At 38.3% G+C, this 17,127-nt stretch overlaps 1 long non-coding RNA gene across 1 annotated transcript in view; it reads left to right on the top strand.

Moving 5' to 3' along the window:
• The window catches only part of LOC122538861, a 4,039-nt gene extending 2,582 nt beyond the window's left edge, over window positions 1–1,457 (top strand). Inside the window, exon 4 of the long non-coding RNA XR_006308933.1 lies at window positions 1,361–1,457. This is a non-coding gene — a long non-coding RNA (uncharacterized LOC122538861). The remainder of the gene's footprint in view (window positions 1–1,360) is intronic.
• Window positions 1,458–17,127: the final 15,670 nt, after the last annotated feature.

Below are 17,127 nucleotides of genomic sequence, written 5' to 3'. Positions count from 1 at the left end.
TTTCGCGTGTCCAACCTGTTTCAGGAAATCTAATTTGAAAAATCGACAGTGAAATTGGTACAAATGGAGCATGCCACTTGTCTCTCGTTTTACTCTTCGATTTTTCGAATTTAGTATCGCGGTCGCGGTCGCGGATAGGTCGCGAGTAGGTCCCGAAACGAACGTTTATATAGGTATTGCTCGAGCACGCACATGCGAACGGACAACGATCTCTATGATCGATGGTCGTCCATGTGTATTGAGGTCAGCTTTCGCGGCTTATCTTTTCATTTTATCTTTATAAGTTATTTTTTGTTTTGCGATTAGAAAGACTCGAGCCTAGATGTAAGTTTCAGCGGGCATTGCGCCCGAAGAAAAGAAGAAGCCCGGCAAACTGCCTTTGAAGAGGGCTGCAACAAATGGCTTATCATCCTCTGGATGGGAAAATCCATCTATAGCATGGGAAGTCATTCTTGTTACTACTTTGTCATTATGCTCATTTTTAATATCTGTAGTAATAGATTTTTTTTTTTTTTTTTTGATCCAATACCGGCTCACCATTATATTGGGCAAATCGTCTTTTATTTTTTTATTAGCATTTCGAAAAATTAATCACGGATTGTGTTAGAGTTGCGAAGTAATAAAGATTTCGCGTTGTGAGTTAAAGTTACGAAAGAATATTTATTTCGGTTTACATTAGAATTCTTAAAGAGTAATAATTGAACTTTCTTTTATTTTATTGAATACTGAATTGGAAAGATGTTAACTTTTGACTAACATTATAGTGTTTCTATTCGCGAATAATTAATAGTTTTTCTTTTAAATAGATACAGCCAGTTATTGAATTTATTTTCTATTGCACATTAGTCCATTTTTCCATCACGATTGTTTCAGTCACTTTTCCAGTTAGTGTTGCGTTAACAGATAGTTAATAATTGCGTTTTTTTAAAATAGTGTTGCGTTTATAAAATGCCCAAACGTCTAGAACCATGGAATCATGTTCCTGAATCACCTGATGCAGCTAAGAAAGCTGTATAGAAGTGTGGTTATCGACAGCCTTCAATTTCTTATTTATTCATTTACACTCAAATTCAAATATTTAAATTCAAATGTCTAAATCTAAATTTGAACTCATTTTTTGCTAAGATTCAATTAATTTTTTTTCTATGTTTTTTCGGTTCAAGATTTTGGTACAACTTCAATAAAAAAAAAATAAAATAAAATAAAATTAATGAAATACATATGAGTAATAATGGAACAATATGGACCAAAGAAAATTATTAAAAAAGAAGAAATAAATCTGAGGAAATTTAAATCTCCTCTGTTGCTAACTATTTTTATCTTGTAGAATTTTATTAAATTTTTATATTTTTTGTTTCAGGAAGTGTTCTTTAATTTACATTGTGGCATCACCAGAAGACGATTCATATTCTACATTATGTCTAACATAATGTCCCATTCCTTTCTATTTTTGTATGTTTAAGAAGATACCTTACTCTATTTAGATTTTTTATTAAATTGATTCTCTATTAATATATTTGTTATATATTTATTAATTTTTCAGAGATAAGAAATTTTGTCGTAGATAAAATGTAGATATTTCACTAATATTTCTCGGCTTTTTTTAAAATTATATCAAATTTAAAATTATAAAATATAGATCTTGTGTTCTGCAATACCGACGTCAAAAAAACAGGGTTTCTCACGCCCTCTGCGAATTTAGTATCAAGTGAGCGTACTTCTCTTGTATTTTCTACATTATCAACTGTAACTAAAATTACAGCTTTTTTGATACATTACCATCAGATGTAACCTCATTTGCGTATCGGTACATTCAATTTCTTCTAGCCAACATTACAAATATTTCATTTTTTTTTTTACACCTGAGAAAGTTATCTTTATTTATATCATTATTATACATTGTAACATTAATTATCGAATTCTGTAGTAACTTAACATGTAAGAACCATCTTTTTTCATAATCAATTAATTTACTATATTAATTTACTATATTTGCAAACTTTATTATACTTCATTCCTATCTCTGTCAGTACTTATATTTGAGTAGCTTAAATAAGACATATATATAATTTTCAGCAAGTATATAAATCTGTCTTCATGATATTGAACGCCTCGCCATATAACTTTTCAAGCGGGGAAGAGTCCGTAGATTAAATAATGAATCCCTTACGCACAAATTCCGCGCGTCTGCGTTTATATTACAACATCGAACCGGCATTAAGGAACCGTGACGAACCGAAACGAATATGAATGAAAATTTTCGACGGCCGTATAATAAAGTGGTTTTCGCTTCTCGAACCTCCGACGAGGGGTCGTCCCGTGCATAATTTCGGACACGGATCTCGGTATAAAACACGCGTGTGCACAAAGGCTGTCGTGTTCAAGTGACACAACAGAAAAACCGATTACCCGGGCGAGAGAGGAAGAGAGAGTTGATTTCCCCCGAAAAATAAGGAGGAGGAAAATGAGATAGAAGGCGAGAGGAAGGTCGCGTCGTCACAGCTGCCCGTGGCGAATCCGTTTTTAGCCTCGCGTTAGGGTTGCTAGAACCCTCCTCGATCAAACGCAGTCCATCATCCTCGTCGACGACTTGTCAACTCCATTAAGTTATGAGCAGGCATGTGCGAATATTTCGAGAGTTTTCGTCTCCTCGGCCCACGGGGGCGCAGAATTCGATTCGCTTTTCGCGCGCCAGCGTATCGACGCCTCCACTGCCTGATACAAGGTTAAAAAAGTCTTTCTATTTTTGAGATCTTGATCGTACGCATGACTCGATACATTTGTGTTACAAAGTTATCGAGGTATATTTCATCTAAACTGTAATGCTTGGATTGAACAGAAATTTCTAATTTTTGTGAGAAATAAAACCAGACACGTGAATAACAAGACTGTTTGACGTGACTTAAAAAAGTAGAAAGTATTTGTGACGAAAGAGAGATCATTCAGTTCCTGTTTTCATCAAAGCTCCAGCGACTCGAAATTCAGCGGCAAAAAGAACTTGCCAAAAGGATATCAATCTGCAAATAAACGATTGGAACAGAGAACAAAGAAGGAAAGATAAAAAAAAAAAAACAAAGATACATCGGAAAAAAGAGGGAGAGAGAAAGAGAGGGTGGGAAGCTTCCCCCATTCGATGGCACGGAGTGCACGGTGCACGGTGCACGGTAAAGGAAGGGAGTAAATATCATTACGTGGCTGCGGCACGATTCGATTAAAACGCTATTCACGTGTATCTAGCCGAGGTCCGCATAAACCTCGAATATAAACTGGCCGATAGTAAAGCGGCGTAACGTAATTCAGGCCGGACTGAAAAGCGGCGGGGTGTTCGTACAAAAGGAGAAGGGCTGCTGCTGCTGTTGCTGTTGCTGCTGCGGTGGTGGGCCAGAACGTGACGCAGCGTGACTCGTTTACTCGCTACGCTGGCACAATGCGTTCGTCAGTGGCGTAACATACCGTGTATGCACGTACATATATACATATATACAGAGTTTCAGAATTACACGTCCATTAGGTAAGGGACGATAGAGGAAGTTATGTCGAAAGATGACTTTTTATCTGATAAAAACACGCGTGCCGAATGTAGTTCTAGGTTTTGAGAGTACAGATTTGGGCACTTGCCAATGAGCAATCCACTCTGTAAGTTCGTCGACCATTTTCTTAACATTTCATTGTAGTTTGAAGTTTTACACAATGTGTAGGTATCTATTTATTCTTTCATTACAAGATTGCGAAATCTCGTGCATTCAGAAATTTAACAATCACAAATCGCTCGTTTGCACAGCTTGTTATCAAACGTATCAATGTTTTTACACTCGTGTTCCTGATGTGTCCAATACAATGTAATATTACATCGAAATTCTTACTATCTCCTGAATGTAATTGACTTATGATTCTGAAACATCTCGTATACGTGGTGTGTTGTGGCTTGATGGGCCAAGCAATATACAAGATCCGATTCAAGTTTGAGGCGGATAACGACTGTAAACGATACCAAATGGTACAATTCTGATAGAAGATCGGAGATCGTGATGAGTGGATTATAATACTTTTCTAATTGATTATCACACGGATCGGTAGATCCTGAATTTATCGCACTTATTGATTTGTAATGGATTGTCGTACGTCGCACTTGGATTATAATTAGCATCACGCTACATTATATCGACTATTGCACTATATTGTAACTGACTGATTATCACACGGATTTTTACGTCGCCCTGAATTTTATTGCAATGCCTTGCATATAATATAACGCATCGAATTGGACGCTGACAGCGGGCCTGCTTTGTACGAAATGTGATGGTGAGTGTTAGTCAATCACTTTGATTGCCTTAACGTGATTCTTCCAGAAACGGTGAAATTAAACATCGATAGAGGATGATGCCAATCGTTTTTCTTGTGCTGGAATAATAACGTGCCACGCACGTCTAGAATTTTTTCGTCCCAAAATTGCAATATTCCCTCAGTTTTAACTATATTCAAGTAAAACAAAATAGGCAAAACGAATAAAAAATTACTCCTCAATAATTTCTATCCAGTGATGTCACACCGACGAGTTCAAAAAGGAAGCGACGAATTATTGTATGCGGTTTGGTCACTCGTTACGGTCTGCAATCGGTTGTCCAGCGCAACGTGGTTAAAAAACGCTGAATAACATAACAGACACGCGGATCAGCGGCTAGGAATGAAAATGATAAATAGTCAACAGCATGAAAAAAAACAGGCACGCCTTATTCAACCATTCATCAAACATATCTAAATAAAGTAATAAATTTAGATGGACATTGTACGGACAAGAAGCCTCTTATGTCTTCCGTGCAAAATAATTCTGACTAGAATCGTAGAAATTGGCCCGAAACAGATGGAAACACGTAGAGAGTATCACGCGAAAGTATCGAAATAATCATGGAAGGAACGGTAGCTGGTGCAAGCACACGCGCAGCCGATCTTTATAGTCATCTTGCTCTCGACCGAATTCCTCCCGTTCGGCGTGCATGTATTCATAGTTTCCTACGAGGCATTAACACGTCGGCCCTCCATGCTCCCATGAAACTGATTGATTACGCGCGCTCTCCGCTCCATCGCCGCGCGGCGTTCGTTTTGTGCGCGCCGCTGAAAGGGAAGCCGATGGGATGCCTTCGCGAGCGAGCGACCGATCTTTTGCCTACTTTTACCAACCAACTCCTCGCTCGGGCGATGCTCGCGCGATTCCCTTTCTCTTTTCCACTCTTGTCTTTGATGTTCAATGCACCGCCGCGCGGCCGTCAAGTTGCCCTCTTTCTACATCACGCACCTACTTGCAACTTTGTTACGATCTCGTCGCGTAACGTCGCTCATCTCGCGTTATTTGTTAGTCTGGAATGTTGCCAGGTCGATGTTTGGGACCGTTCGTCGGTTTGGATGTCCCCGCGTCGGGAGAATTAATTTGTGCGAAATCATGCAAACCGACCTGTCATCGTGCTTTCTTGTTTCGTTTCGTTGGAAGGACTATATGATGTTTGGAAAGTTACGCGATATAGCAGTCCCAGTTAACGTAATTTTGTGGAAAAAAAAAGAACTCTACCTGCGCGGAATTTTTTTTAATACAAAAAAAAAAAGGAAGAAAACGTTTATTTCAATTATTAAACATAAAATATTTCTTAAAATAAAATGAATTCTTTATTACAGAGTGGGGCATAAATAATTCCACCATGATTAAATGAAATTCGTCGAAACACATCTTTTTCCAAAAAAAAAAAAAGGTTAAAAAATATCCCATCATGCATTAATTGTTAAAAAAAATATGGGACAGTTTTAAACCCACCCCAGACAATTTTAAACCCCAAAGAGTTGGATTATCTCCACTCTACGCTATTTTAACATGATACTTGCACACACAAAACAAGCGATATTGAATATGATACCGATATTAGTGTCTTTCTCCCTCTCTTTTCGGTCCCGAACTGGGGACTATTGTAATTTTTTCCTTGACAGTTACAATTGTAGGCTGCGGGTTTCTTTTTGACAATTTTCGTAAGCTTTTCGGCAAGCGCGTGATACATATTTCATAAGGGCAGTGAGGACGAGCCAGTCCTGAATTTCTGATTATATTAACGTAACCAGAATCAATTCTTTGCGATGCTCGTCACCCCTCGGCCGAGCCAGTGTTACACGATTACAATTAGCAGCAGCCCCCTTGCGTATTCCTTGATTACATCAGAAACGAATCTCCGGAGGCTGCACAATTGGATAGTTATCGATATTAGGGTACGGCGGCATGTTTTGTTCGCGGGGAGAGTTAAACGTCGTGACTTTCCCCCGATATTTTCGGCGAATTTTTCGGCGAAGCCGTAATCAAAGCTGAGAATTTCTTCTTTTTTTTTATTTTTTTTTCTTTTTTTAACGAAATCATTAACATGTTATGATATCGTGTCGGTCACTGGTGAGAAGCAAAGCAAATTTTGATAAACTTTGGCACGAATGTAGCTTTCAAAAAAATATTCGACCCGTATATTTTTTTATCGGCAATGTTTCGCGATATTGAAGAAGTGAAAACTACCCTCAAAGTTGGCGATGGGAAACATATTTTGTCCGATATCTCGGAAATCATTGAAGATATCGTTTTTGTGTAAATTGATGAAATTAGTGTTTTTTTAACGACGAATATAAAGGTGTTTTGCAAGAAATCTTTTGTTTAACCAATATATTAAAAAACCGTATTTTTTGGAAGTAAATGTTAACAAATTTTTCTCGAATGTTTGTTTACGAAATCTATACGTTCGAAGACAAAAGAAATTCATTGTTTTCAAATTCTTTTCACTGAACGTGCAAAGTAGCGTGTCTACTAGAATTGTTCTCTGTTCGTAAATATGTTTTAAAATGTTAAATGTTAATATATTTTATTTCTGAAAAAAGTTGATTTTATTGTTTACTTATATGCTTACTGCTTTCCTTCCTTTATTATGAAAAAGAACAGCAGCTAGGATATTACTTTGATATTTATTATATAAACAGTATAATAATGCAGTAATAATTTCAATGGGTTTTATTAATGTGGTTTTCCTTTCTACCCATCACATGGCATGAATGTTGTAACTTTCTTAGTCAATATTTCTACCAATATTTCTTCCCAGTGTTCAGTAGTGTTCTATTTTCTTCGTAGCAATTTTTACAAAATTCCCTAACTTGGGATACTGGATGTAATCGTACTGTGTTTACCGCGATACTGTATCGAAACGGTATAAACGAAGTACGCACGGCACTTAACGTGTTACACTTAATTTCAATAACCTGTTAACATTTCGTGACGAAACAACGTTATCTGCAAAACCGCTTCAGTGTTTGACGATTTGCACTCACAGTCAGTCAGTCAGCTGCGCAAGCAAGTAAACAAGGAAAGTCGCCAAAATAGCCGGGAAAGTAAGATATCCGAAGTGAAGTGGAGGATGTAATTTATGGACAATCGTACGACGTTATTTCTCTGCGTGAATAGCAACGATATCTTCATTCATGGATACACCATCCTAGTGAGAGAGAGAAAGAGAGAGAGAGAGAGAGAACTGCGGAGCCCCGATTCATCGTTGAGCTGCACAATTCGTCTCGTTCCTATTCACTCGCTCGAAAAACGGAGTCAATGGGCCGTTCTCCTTGTGTTCGTACCGGCTTCGGGCTTATTATTATGGTCAGAATTATTTCGGGCATAAGGTACAGGTGTACCCGTTCATAGATACATTCAGCGACGTTCGTTCGGTCATTGAGAAAAATAGTTTTCACTGGTGACGAATCGTAGGAAGCCACCGCCGATCCTCTGGGGAGAGGAGACGTAAAAAAAAGGATCCTGCCGATCATTCAGCGGGATCCGTCCGTTTCAAAACGACGAAAAGTGGTCCTCCTTTTTCTCGATCGAGCGACGGTGTAATTGTGCGAAGCTGGATGCACGCTGTTCGCCCACAATGACCACATTTGTCGACAGAAGAGAGTCATCGATGAGCACTTCATTTCTCGAAATCGTGAGGAGTCCTCGTTGAGCACACGCCCCGGGTTATCCCAGCTGTGAGAACCAAGGCAGATCCAGCGTGATGCTTTGGATTCATTTCAGTTTTGTACATCGGCGTTCCAATGTGTGTTGCGTGCTTCTGGAATTTAGAAGTGGGATTTTTTATTTTTTTATTTTCTGTCGGGAATTTGGTCTTCGATCTTACGACTGAAATGAACTTACACACGAAAGCATTTAAGTTTTAAGTTGCTCGTTCCATGATCACATAAGTTTCAGTTTGCTCGAATGTTTCACGTCAACCCCTTGAGCGTTTTGTTTCGTCTTGTTCCGAGAATGTGCACTGGCGTGCTTAATTATTTCTAGGCAATGACGAGTGTACTTGCTGTAAGATTGAGTTAAATTATAACAAAATGATAAATTTCTTTGGTGTCTCTTTGGAAAACTTTTAATTTTATTTACGGTTTTATTTGCAGAATTTAACATTTTATCATATTAAAAAAAAAAAAAAAAAACATTGAAAATTCAAAATGTGAACAAAAGAACTTAAATCAATTCCTTAAAAAAAAAAAAAAAAAACGTAAAAAATCGAATATTTCCAAAATTAAAACGATTGGAGATAAGTTTAATTTGTTTTTGCATTCTATCGATTGTGACAGATTTCTTCAAACAATTTCCGTTATTTTCAAGTGCATATTGTTTATTGAAATATTCTAAAATGTGCTAAAATTACAAATATATGCACAATTTTTCTTACCTAAATTTTACAATAAATAGCAGAAGCGAATTTTTGTTTCTACATGACGAGTATACTCGACATTAAACAAAATGTTCGACGTAAACGCTTAAGGGGTTAACCTCGAGTTTTATTCCATTCATGAAAATAGCATTGTACGTGTCTGTCCATTCTCCAACAACTGCTCTTTTGTAGTTGACCAATTCCTTCCGCTGTATCTTATTTTGCGTTACGAGTGGTGTCCTGGCCATCGTCGTCGTCCTCGATTCTCGGTAGACCTGCACGTTCACCGCGCGATCATCCGTTATACTTACCGGTCGAGTCACTGAAATCTTTCGAACGATCCGGACGCCGATCCAGCGCAACGATCGTTAATGAGTATTGATCGATCGACCGTTGCGATACCGTTTAGCGGAACTCATGCCACGCGGAAATCTTTCGTGCAAACGTCCGACCACACCGATACAGTTGTCACACCGATATGAAACGACGCTTCACGTTGAAAAATCGAAGACGCGTTACGCGCGTTCAACTTTTTTTTTTTTTTTTTTTACGTATGTTGTCCGTGGGATTGTGGAATGTTGTTTGACGCGAAAGACGAGTGTCAATCGAAGTTTCATCAAGCCCGTACCCTGAAAGAATTCGAAAAATATAAATAAAATACATCCGTTTGTCCATTTACGCGGAGTATCCGTTGCACGTGAATGAAAATTGCCAGTGCAAAAGAAAATAAAATATTGGGAAGAAAATAAAATATTGGTGGGCTAAGTTTAGGTTAGGTTTAAGTTAGGTTAAGTTAGAAACACATATTTATTTCATATAGGTTGAAAAATAAATAACAATGACATTTCAGGAAACAAAAGTAAATTTTATTCAGCGTCGCTACTGTAACGATGAATGTTTTCTTTTCAATTGGCAAAATGCTCATTATCCTCGTCGCTTGAAACATTTGGAAGTTCGACTTCATTTCCATTGTTAACGTTAATTTTTTCGAAACTTATCTTTCGCTAAGTTTTCATAAATTTACTGACACTCGCCGCAACGATTTCTATGAATCCCGATGGAATTTCAAGGCTCGTTGAACGAGTTTGAATCAGTGTCTACGATTTATTATTTTCTGGCCTTACTCGTAAATTCAGATCGCGTATTAAAAATGTACCGCGTGAATAGTGCCGCGTAGAGGAAAGGATGTATCTTTTCCATTAACCCCTTGCGCGGACCATAACGAGTGACCGAACCGTATACAACAATTCGTCGCTTTCTTTTCCTTTTGAACTCGTCGGTACGATATCACTGAATAAAAATTACTAAGAAGTAACAAACTTATCATTCGTTTTGCCTGGGTTACATTTAAATACACTCGAAAACTGAGAAAATGTTGCAATTTGGGACAAAAAATTCTCGACGTGGCACGTTATTCCAGCGCAAGAGGCTAACCACGTTGCGCTGGCAACTGATTGCGGACCATAACGAGTGACCAAACCGCATACAATAATTCGTCTCCTTTTTGAATTCATTCGGTATATCACTGGATAGAAATTACTAAGAAGTAACAAACTTATCATTCGTTTTCCCTGGATTATACTTAAATATACTCAAAATTGAGAAAATATTGCAATTTTGCGACAAAAAATTCTCGACGTGCGTGGTACGTCATTCCAACGCAAGAGATTAGCCACTGGCGCTGGCAACTGATTGCGGACCATAACGAGTGACTGAATCATCTTTCTTTTTCTTTCGAACTCGTCGGTACGATATCACTGGATAGAAATTACTAAGAAGTAACAAACTTATCATTCGTTTTGCCCGGGTTACATTTAAATACACTCGAAAACTGAGAAAATGTTGCAATTTGGGACAAAAAATTCTCGACGTGCATGGTACGTTATTCCAGCGCAAGAGATTAACTACTTGCGCTGGCAACCGGTTGCGGACCATAACGAGTGACCGAGAATCGTCTTTCTTTTTCTTTTCGAACTCATCGATACGATATCACTGAACAAAAATTACTAAGAAGTAACAAACTTATCATTCGTTTTGCCTGGGTTACATTTAAGTATACTCGAAAACTGAGAAAATATCGCAATTTTAGAACAAAAGTTTCTCGACGTGCGTGGCACGTTATTCCAGCGCAAGAGATTAACTATTTGCGCTGGTAACCGGTTGCGGACCATAACGAGTGACCGAGAATCATCTTTCTTTTTCTTTCGAACTCGTCGATACGATATCACTGAACAAAAACTACTAAGAAGTAACAAACTTACCATTCGTTTTGCCTGGGTTACATTTAAGTATACTCGAAAACTGAGAAAATATCGCAATTTTAGAACAAAAGATTCTCGACGTGCGTGGCACGTCATTCCACCACCAAGAGGTTAAAAGAAATGCCTCCTAGAAAAATCGACTATCGAAAGAAATAAGCGTTGCGCGAATTCCCGCAAACTCTGCGAAACACCCAAGGGGTGCTTGCTTTGCCCTCTTGCTCGCGATCTCTCAGGGATCTTCGGCTCGGTGGTTGCGGCGCGGACCAGCGGCAGAGAGGTAGATGCGCAAGATGACGTGCGGCAAACATCAAAGCGGCCGACATCTTTTAAAAGCCGCCACCGCCTTAGAAACTCGTTCAACTGGCTCCTTCTCCGTTCTCCCTTCCTTTTCGCGAGATCTCTGTATTCGTCTATCTTCATCGCGTATCGTTTCTGTCCCCGTTCCTCCTCATCGAACTGACTCGAGAGAACATACATATCTCGACGATGGATACGTATTTCTCCTCTGGTCGCTGCTCATGTGCGTGCATACATGTTTCTCTTTCTCCCTTCTCTGTCTCTCTTTCCCTTTCTCGGTGTTTCTCTCTTTACGTTGGTCTTGTTAGGATGTCTCCTTCTTCGAGTTGATGTACCTGGTATGATGTACATTTCGTATGCACAGACGCGCATCAGACGTTCGACTGTTTGCGAGTAATGTATCGAAGCGGATGACGGTTGTCTTTTACCTTTTGATTTGCGACGATTCCTCGTCAGGTTTGCCACTTTTCTACGAATTTTATTTTAACACGTTGATCGCCGAACATGTGCAAGTCAAGTAGTCTGTTTTTGTTTCTTTATCCTTCTGTTTTTTTTATTCCTGTTGTTAAGTTTACGATACGAACTCTTCAGTTTTTACACAGTTTTGTTGCATCTCTCAAGTATATCTGGAGGAGCAGCCAAATAAATATGTCATAAATTCCATTAAAAAGTAAGTTACTCTGTCTTTTTCTAATGTCCTTTTTATACGTTTACTATTTATAAACACGTTTTTATTGTTAAAATAATTTAATGGCGTATATCGAAGCTCACTCGAAAGAAAATTGGCACGCAGGCACAAAAGTTTGGCCACCCTTGCTTTACACTATGTTTGAACAAATTAAAGCTTGGAAATTAAAAGAACGAATGAATTGAAGTCTTTTTTACGAAGAATTTGTAAAGTTATAATAACCCAACAATGTATGTAATCTCTTCGACTGAGAAACAAGTGAATCACTATAATGGCATTACTGTTCAGAAAAATGGTATACGCGAAAACCACCAAGAGGTTGATATTGGTCCTAACTTTTATTCTTTAAGTGCTCATCTGTTTTTCCTCCTCGAAGAGTAAAAAATGTCACAGTTTTCAACGTTCTCGTTGTAATATTTGCACAGAAGCTTTCCGACACTCGTGTGACATTTTATTATCGTTCTAAACAAATTTCATAGAAGCCAAGAGAAGTCTTTCCAGCAATAGGAAGATCTACGTTCGTGGAATACTTGGGATCTTTTTTCTTTGTGTCGTCGCGAGGTTCGACCTAAGTTGAACGTTAGCGAACAAGAAGCAGCAGAGAAATAAATGGCCCCGGCCGGCTTACCCGGCAAAACGGCGCGCGGCGTTCACTGATTTTACTTGAAAAACTCTAGTCAGCGATCCAGGTTCGGGGCTCCGATGCCTTTTGTCGACGAAGGATCATCTTCAGGGTGGCGCGTCCTTCGAAATCAGATAGCCAGTCCAGAGTCCTGGACCTGGAGTAGGCGTTGGCACCTGCGGCAGGGGCAACTTGATATTATTAGTCACTCAGTCAGACACCGCCACGGTAGAGAATCGCAGAAAAGGGGATTATGGGTATCCAAATATCCAAGTCCTGGCTAATAACGATACTAAGCAGCAACCAGCGAGAGGTAGTATCGTTCCAAAGTCTTGGTCTATTTCTCAGCCGTGCTTGTCTCGTCCTAACTTCAACAATAGTAGGCACCCTCTGCTACTTCTTCTTTGACATTTTTCACGTTTTTCACGGGTTCGTTACACTTCACGAGGGGTTTATTATTTAAAAAGGATTTACGTTAATTCACCAAAGGGATATTCCTTTCCCTTTTTGGGCTCCAGTCCGTAACCGAAAATCGAAAGATACTTACGTTGCTGATGCTTCTTGAGTCTTTTTTTTTTTTTTTTTTTAGGTTCGAAGAGTTTTGGGAATATTGTCCTTGAAGTCAAAGTTGTTTGTTTTTGTAAATCATTTACTAGGAAGATTCTTTGGAGCGACCAAAGGCATTACGAATCAAAAGGTACTGAACTCTTAACACGTTACGCTACGATGTATCACTGGTGACCGTAGTTTCTATTTCTACGAATAGAAATATTTTAAAGTAGTTAAAATGGGACGCATGTCGTTAACGAGGACTCTCGGATAACTGGATAACGTTATAAAACAAAAGATACGTTTTCGTTGTAATATGTCTCGTGAAAAATGAAAGATTTATGTCCCATAGACGTGCAAGTTTCACATGACAGTCGACGTGTTGATCTAAATTCCTTTTCATCGCTCGTGACTCAATCCTCCGGCGAAAGAAATTTCAACGACATTCGTGCTTCTTCTTACGATTTAATTAATCCCAGTTTTATCTCATCTTTTTTCTTCCCCTTTGTTTCTCGCGCTGTTTAACTTTACCCGTCGATACGATTTCACTTTTTCTTTTGTTTCTGCTGTTTTTTTTTTTTTTTTTTTNTTTTTTTTATCTAGAACTCCGTTATTAAAAGAAGAAAAGAAAGGAAAGGGAAGGGAAGAAAAACAGGAATGTTCGAAACCGATGGGTGACGAATATGTACGAGGGGGGGAATGTTAGAAATTCCTGGTCGTACAGTATAACGCTCCGTTGACACGATGATGGATCGTCCACCTTGACCGGACAGGTAGACGTACATTCACACTAACGCGCTGAAAGTGTGTAATCGTGGCGGCACGCAGGTACCCTTACAAGGGTCAACAACTCCATCAAAACGTGAAAATCATCTGATACGGTTGATAGACCTAGTTGCACGGGAGCTTGCCGTGCGACGAGACTTGAACACGTGCACGAAATTCAGTGTTAAATAATAATCGCTAATAATAATGTACATATATATAGGGTAATTCCGGGTGAGACGACTCATTGTGCAAAAGTTGTCAAACGTCAATTTGCAGCAATTTTTAGTCGTATATTTTATCATCATATCGACTGTTTTTTTTTTTTAATTTCTTAATGTGTGTAATTGAATTTTCTACTTGTAATTTAAACTATAATTTACTAACGCTTTATCAATAAAAGTTACAACATTTTCAGAGTACAGTGTGTTGATATAATTGTCTAGAGCATGAGTGTCGAATCTTTTAAATCTTCTGGGCCTCGCTGGCCAACAAAAATTTGTCGAGGGCCGCACATAGTTTACATATTTTTTTTATCAGTTCAGTCTAACCTATTATTTACGAGGATATCAAAACAACTTTTATAGCGAAACAGTACGTTGATTAGAAAAATATATTTGTATTTATTAAAAAAATATGGAGATTTTCGATGAAAACGCTGAGTTAATTTTTTTAGATACCAGTTCATCCGTATCTGATTTAATACAAGTAGTGGTAATAAGAAGAGTATTTCCAAAATGCTCGTCTAAAATTTTTCTTCTTATTTTATTTTTTGTGTGCATCATTCACATGGGGAAAAAATTTGTTCGCAAATATAGATACTCCCTAAAAGAAACTTCATGGTTAAAATTATTCAAATAATAAAATTTTTATTCAATTATTCCAATTTTGATTATACTATTATGCATACGGATCGCGCATGAATAGGATCTGAAGATTGGACACGCCTGATTTAGAAGATAGATATGGTTACACTTTTATATTGTTATAAAAAAAAGCAAGTGAGTCGTCAAACTTCCAAATTGTCGGTTTTTTTTTAAAGGAAGGAGTTGATCCACCATGAAATTGCGTATAAGAGGTAGTAAATATTATCTTAGAGAATCGTGTCAACTGAAAAAAAGAATCTAACAATAGAGGATTAGGGAGGACTGTTGGACACCGCAGAGACATTTGAAAATGGTAAAAATGGACGTGAATGCCATTGTCCAGAATTGTCATTCTGGTTCCAACGTTAAGAAGATAAATGAAAAATAATGATTACTCAAACAAGACTCTAGGGCCACGGTTGCTGGGCATGAAAAATGAGAATGGGTATTAACTTGAAGTTCGTATCAAAAAATTGCAAAAGTACTTTGGAGATGAGGAAAGAGATTTACGTTTTTGACGAAACGCCATTCAGATCTCAAATGTTCGAAGATCAAATGTTTCTATGGCGTATGAATAGGAATTGACTCATATTTTCAACTATTAGGGCAGATAATTTACTAAAAAGCCTCTTAAACAAATCGACAATAATTTATATTTGATAAGAATGAAACAGGTCTATAGTTGAACAATAAACTAAAAATTGAATTCAAAATATATATTTTTTACTTGGAGATTTGACCCAGATAATCCGATTGAGATGTTATTTCTTTTGTTTCGTAAATTTTCTGCTTGTAACATTATAAATTTATATGTATCTATTTTCACAAATACACAAGTATATATATATATATTTAGATATTAATTATATTCAAGATGTGAGAATTCTTTGAAAAAAAGTGTGCCATCCCCGACTTACCTTACATACACATATACATATAGTAATAACTTTTTTTTTTTACTTTCGTACAATCTTCTTTTGAAAGTGCTAGATTTGAACGAGATCCGAATCTTCATACACTGACACACTTGATAACTAATTGATATCTATTTTCGAACTTTGAGTTTGCAAAATTTCCAACAACTCTGAAGAACTCCTGTTACCAATGAACTTTACCACGTAAATGCGAAACTTCATTGCAAACAGATCCAATTATTACTGGCGGATCCAATTACACCGAACAATAACGTTAAATCGCCATTTTCTAATCTCTGTGTAAAAGTTGAGGACGAGAGACGAAGATGTGAGAGGAGTGCGCGTCGGTATTCCATCCGTAAATGCGTATTAATTTGTCGTCCGCAGTTATGTTGTAGGATTACCGCAGGCTAGATTCGGGTTTGAGGAAGAGAAGGGACGCAGGGGTGAGCGATTACAATAAAGGTCTTTGCACGAGTAGCTAGGAGTTAAGTCGTGGGTAATAATTACCGATCCCTCGTTAGCACTGCCAATAGAGTGCCTCGCCCACCTGCCCACGGTTATAATAATATAAGCCGCCTCTTTTGCGGCTCGCAGCCCTCGCACGTGCCGCCGTAGCCGGCCGAAGCCACCTTTATTCATTCGTTTTCTGCCCTTCGTTTCTCACCCTTTGTGAGATGATCGACCGTTGCATCGGTACTCCACTCGAGCATCCCTCTCTCTCTCTCTCTCTTTCTCTCTTCAATCCACCCTGCAAGACTTTATGGACTCCTGGAACAGATTTTCAAATTTGGGTGAATAATTTTCAGATTCGACGCGTTAGAACTTTACTGTTTTACGTTAGGAGATATAGAACGGAGAAAATTGGTTTGAAGTTTCAGTTTAGTCGCCTTGATCGAGCGATTGAAATATTTTTTTTTTTTTTTGCAAAGTGTGTGTCACCTCGCGATAAAGTCAGACGTCGAGGATATATCTGACACGGTGAGGTGAATCGAGTCCATCGGAGTTGTTGAATATGGGAGTGAAACGAGATTGTTGGGTATGCGAGGAAACACGTGGACGTGTTTACGTGGAAAAAACGAGAAGCTGGAATTCAGGCTGCGTTTTTAATGTTCTTGCACGGGGCAGCAAGATTCCTCGTTCGATTAATTGCGTTATTCAGAAACGATCAATCAGCAATTAGCAATGTACTGTCCAGCCCGTGGGGTGACCAGACCGTGCAATCTAAAACAGACTAGGACACGCCGTGTGATACAATTACAAAGCATAGCTGCGGATTATTCGTCTTGAACGAAATGTGTCATTATATATCGTTAGCACTTGTACACACACACACACACACACACACACACACACACACACACACACACACACACCGGTGACAATTATGGCACATATTCATACAGAGATCTACAAAAATATCCGTTCATCGAGTGACGAAGCTCGTACAGAAA

This window comes from Frieseomelitta varia, unplaced genomic scaffold, assembly GCF_011392965.1.
Source record: "Frieseomelitta varia isolate USP_RPSP 00005682 unplaced genomic scaffold, Fvar_1.2 scaffold_182, whole genome shotgun sequence".
Taxonomy (NCBI): Eukaryota; Metazoa; Arthropoda; class Insecta; order Hymenoptera; family Apidae; genus Frieseomelitta; species Frieseomelitta varia.
The sequence above is the reverse complement of the archived record's forward strand: the minus strand, read 5'-3'. Positions and strand labels throughout refer to the sequence as shown.